The following is a 5,463-nucleotide window of genomic DNA, read 5'->3' on the forward strand; positions in this document are numbered from 1 at the left end:
TTTAATCATAAACTTACATTGTTTGAATATAGTTTCACTAATTATGAAATATGATCAGTTTGGACAATTACATGAAATGTCAAATAGAAATATCCCAGATCTGGCATCAGTGTTACTGATATCAAATGGTTATAAATCAGTGTTCTAGTAATGTTTAATGTACCCTCAACACTTTTGCAAAAACCCAAAACATTTTATTTTAATCAAAAAGAAAACAAGGTATGTCACCGATGAAAATGACATACATATTTTTGTGCTTATTATTTAAAGAAAGGAGAAACATCTGAAATCTGTTTGCTAACTACAGTATAATACAAATTAGCCTGCAGGCACCGTGTGTGCCGTACCCTGTCTGCTTGCCAGCCCTGCTTAGTCCCAACGTATTAATGAGCAAGTGCAAGTATTTGAACAATCAGCATTTCTGCATTTGCATGCAAACTCTCATGCTGTGTAATTATACACAGAGCTGGCACTCAAATTAATTAAAGCTGATTTTTCTGTGACTGCAAACTGGTCATATCCTCAGCTTTGCCTTCCTATGAAGTCATCATTCTACATTCAACGTGACACTCTGTCCCCGGCATTCTTAGTAATGCTAATGTTCGACAATTGTGAATCCAGCAATATTTTAGAGAGCAGCTGACAATGACTGGCTGTTCTTATGCTTTTCCTCTCCTATCTTTCCCCCTTCTGGTATAAAGGACAGCTTTTGAACACTTGCTTTATAATTATCTCAAATACTAATGCAAACAAATTACATATATTGTTTCAGTGGGTTCCCTCCCCTCTTTTATGACTCCACCCATTTGATTAGAGCTTACAAACAATTTATCAAACTTTAAAAATTTGTTTATTTGATGCCAAGAAACAATTAGTTGTGATGGTTTTAGTCTTAATTTTGAAAAGGCTTTAACAAATGATGTTTTATTTTAAGAAATAAAGATCTCATAATTCAAAATCAGGGAGATTAGGAAAGAAAGAAGCAGCAATGACTGCTAGATTCAATTAAGACTTTTTGAATCCTCATCAAACACAATGGACTTGAAACGGAGACTATTATTTGCCAGAGAGATCCATAAATGTTAACTTCTAGGACAGAAGGCTTTCCTCAACTCTTTCACAAAAAGCCATCTCCTTTGGTTTCTCTGTTCCTCTGAAGGAACTGTTCCTGTGACAATTCTTTTGAAAAGACATCTTCAGAGCAATTAAGATGTCATTATGATTCTCTTTTCATAAATTTAAATCTCTGAATAAAAGTGGCTACTAAAACATCATCATGTAGGGCCTTGGGAGATGAGCTGCTTTGACATTTTCCTCTGAAATCACCTGTTACCACATAAGCACAGCTCACTGTCTTCCTCATTTCTCTGCATTTCATTAGCCAGAAACTGTGCCGACAGTTATTGCAGGGGCTGGCTATCTCTTTTTAGAGCAGGCACTAGACAATTCTATCCCTCAAGTTCAAGATCCTGAAATACACTGGCGACATTGCCCTAGTAATCTACATTTGAAAGGGAAGATGGAGTAGTAGGAGATTTCTTTATACTCTGACTTTAATGATCAAACAAAGAGATATAATTGCCCTTACCTTATCAGTTGTAATGCTGGATCCACATAGAACACAGTTATCAAGCTCCCTTCAAATTCCAACTGGCAAACAAGTGAGAAAAGAGTATTGAGCCTTTTCCAGAGAGGCTCCTAAGGAAATCACAGTCACAACGCTATTAAGATCCCAAGCCTGCCCTTCTGTGTTTCGTCAGGAATTTCCTAAGCAGACAGGTGTCATATTGGCATGAATTTTGTTGCCAGGTACATTTTAAAAGTTGGGCGTGGCTGTGATCAGGTAGCCAGTTCCACCTGTCTCTAAACCCTCATAACCTCCATTGCTTTCAATATTTTGCTCAAGTACCCAGTGACTTCATGATTTACCCACGCACTGGGCCCGACTGACTGAGGTGTGGGAACAGTATCGAGTTAAGCAGCACCGTCATTGTAGTACACAATGCTCATTGCTACTGGCAAATACCTATTTGCTGAATCAGGATTGGGCTGCAGTGAGCAGGACTGGGCTGTTCTACAGCTTTCTGTTTGTTTCCTTTTTAGAATCACCCTCTTCTAATTAAATCTAACCATTTAACAAAAATAGGCTCTTTCTTTATTCCTGTCTTAAAAATATACCTTTATTTAAACATAGAGAATTACTGTATTTTCACCTTTTCTAAAGCAACTGTTTGCAAAACAAAAGGCAGAGGGAGAAAATAAAATCAGAGTTCTCAAACAATCAAAATGAACATCGCTGTGTATGTTGTATGTTGCACATTTTGCTTTTAAATTTTCTGATAGCAAATCAGATACATCTGTTAGTTATGATCCTTTTACTTCTTCTGAAGAGAAAAGGATAATAGGAGAAGCATTAAGAAAACTTCTTAAGGAAAGGGAATCATTTTTGCTCCCTAAGGAGCAGTAGACAATTAATTTATTTTATTGTTGTTTGTGGTATTAAAAAAAAGTCGGTTGGCTACATATCTCTTTATAGTTATGTATGTAAATGGAACTCAGGTATTGAAGAAGCAAGACAAGATTTTAGAAACATGCTAAAATTATATGTATTATTTGTCATGCAAGTATAACATGATCAAAACAAAGTATAAAAAATATAGGGCTAAATAGATGGAAAGCACATGCATTTGACTTATAATTTCAACCCATTTTGTCAGTGTACTGTACTCTAGAGGTGGGATTTTAATTCTCTCAGACCCTTGATTCCTTAATGACATTTAAATCAAGTAAACCATGCTATTTTTAGATTGATTTGTTCTCCAATATCAAAGTTTCGTCCAATATCTCTCCCAAGCAAAAATTTCTTACAAAATATTGCCTTTGCTTCAACTTGCCCATCATCTAGCACAAGACTGACATGTAATGAGTTCAATAAATATTTACTCAGTAAATGTTTACAGGTTCATTTATAACTACATATATGGAAATTATAGATTATATAAATCAACTAACCTGCAAACTCTTGAAGGCTTCTTTCATCTATAGGATGTATACATGGGATGCACATATATGTGAGCAGTAATCATTGGCCAAGTAAATTAAAATTAAATAACTTTGAAGATAGTACATTACTACCTCTAAGACAATCTAGTTTCATTTTAAATAGAGATCTTCCTTATTTTTGACCAATACCTTCCTGAATTTTCTGTTCTTTGATATGAACTTTTCCTAAAGCTTCTGAGGATAAATTTGATCCCTATTCCACATGAAAGTTATTCAACTATTTGAAAAATGGCTATCATTTTTCTCTACATCTCCTCTTTCTTCAGACTGAACATTCCTTTAATCATTATAACATGATATGGCTTTTAAGGCCTATCACCATGTTGGAGAGATTCCAGTTTGTCCATGCCTTTCCTAAATGTGGCAGTCAGAACTGAATGCATTATTTGAAATGTGGTCTAATTATGCAAAATACATGGGTACTGATGCCTGCCTTATTCTGGACTCTATTTCTAATAATTTAGAATTTTGTGGAGGCAGGAAATGCACTCTGAGGAGGGGTTGGCATCATATTATTCTTAGTGCTCGAATTTTTACAAAACTAAAACATCTAAAAACATCTAAATCTTTTTCATACCAAATTCTGTTTAACCAAGCCTCTTACAACGTGTTCCATCCATTCTAGAGTTTATCTCTGGTACTGGTTCATTGTTCTAATTATTTGAGGTATTTGGATTCCTGATTTTGCTATCCAATGTCTTGGTTACCACATTTCTTTGTGTGTCATTCTTAAAAAGACATCTGAGTGGCTACTATGGGTCAGGCAATGATCATACCAAGGGCAAGAAGACAGGTCCCTTTCCTGAAAAAGCACATAGCCTGGCAAGGAGCCTGACAATATCATTATTTCAATATTTTTGTTATTTCATTATTTCAATATTTCATTATTTCAATATTATTTCAATGCTTTCCTTCAAATCATTGGCAAAAAAAAGTGCCAGTGCATGTCTCAGAGACCTTTCTTCAGATTGGCAACAATCAATCAACCCTAGATAATGAGAATAAAATACAACCCCTATCATTTTTATTGAGCACTTATGTAATAAGGAGTAAAAAGCACTTTATGTTAATTATGTCACAAGAAACACAGTATCCTTATGACATAGATAATTTTTAATCCTTATTATAGTTGAGGGAATTATGGTTCAGGAAGCTTACGCAATTTTCACAAATTTACATGGTTGATAAGGTGCAGGGCTTCAATTTGAACCCCTAAGGCTGTCTGACTCCAAAGTTCATTCTTAATCACTTTTAAAGAGATAATTCCACCATTTTGGAAACTTCCTAACCATATTCTAAAGTATCTCTAACTTATCTTCTAGGAACATATGAGTATTTTGATTAAAATACTTGCAAAAATCCAGTTACATTCTCTTTTGAAAAGGAAACGTAAACTAGTTTACTTGTGGCTGCTTTGTTCTTAGCGACCCCATGCTGATTCTTAATAGTCAGTGCCATTTTTCAAGAGGCTTACTTTTATTTTAATAATTGTCTAAAGTTTGTTAGAGACTGATGTCAAACTCATTGGTTTGTTCTGAAGTTCTGGAGTTCTCAGAATCTTTAATTTCTGGTAAAATCGAGTTAACATCAACTCCTCTCTATTCTTGCCTCTGCCCCATTCTCCATGATATCTCAAACATAATTGTCAGAGTTTCCACAAGCACATCCGAAGTTCTTTCTTTCCTGAAGACACTAGAACTTATTTATGTAGCTATCTGCTTCACCTTCTTGGGGTTCACTTCCTGAGATGGGAGTTTCTAGAAGTAAATAATGACTTCTTCTATATAAAGCTTTACATGGACAACACATTCTAAACATATTTGTTGAAAAAATATCTACATAGCCGAGAAGGGAAAAATATCCTGCTATGCTGTTTTATAAAAATGAAAAGAGATGGCTTTTTGCCTTCTTGGGAGGAGCAACACATATATCACTTATTAATAGTTCTTTTGTTGAGGAAAATAACTAGATAAATCTAGAGGAGACACTCAAGTTGAGAAAGTCTAGGTCCTTCTGGGTATGGTCTGGTAAGCATCACTGGATAGTGAGAGAGCTACCTTTCTCTATAATAAATTACAAACAATTCGTCAGTCTGCAAAAGAAGACTTGGAAATGGGAAGAATGGAAGTGAGGTACTTACTGCCCAAGAACATGGCAGGAAGCCCAGAATACAACAGAGGAATACAGCCAGGGAGGAATTTCAAGCAGCTCACACTCAATTCTTTTTTTTTTTTTTTTTTTTTTTTTGAAACAGAGTCTCACTCTGTTGCCCAGGCTGGAGTGTAGTGGCATAATCTCTCCGCTTACTGCAACCTCCACCTCCCAGGTTCAAGCAATTCTCCTGCCTCAGCCTCCCGAATAGCTGGGATTACTGGCACGCACCATCACATCCAGCTAATT

The 5,463-nt window shown here is 35.5% G+C and overlaps 1 long non-coding RNA gene across 1 annotated transcript in view; it reads right to left on the bottom strand.

The window, feature by feature from the left end:
• Window positions 1-1,588: 1,588 nt before the first annotated feature.
• The window catches only part of LOC105521818, a 401,150-nt gene continuing 397,275 nt past the window's right edge, over window positions 1,589-5,463 (bottom strand). The window contains exon 4 of the long non-coding RNA XR_001003335.1: window positions 1,589-1,650. This is a non-coding gene — a long non-coding RNA (uncharacterized LOC105521818). The remainder of the gene's footprint in view (window positions 1,651-5,463) is intronic.

This window comes from Colobus angolensis, unplaced genomic scaffold, assembly GCF_000951035.1.
Source record: "Colobus angolensis palliatus isolate OR3802 unplaced genomic scaffold, Cang.pa_1.0 Scaffold41, whole genome shotgun sequence".
Classification (NCBI taxonomy): Eukaryota; Metazoa; Chordata; class Mammalia; order Primates; family Cercopithecidae; genus Colobus; species Colobus angolensis.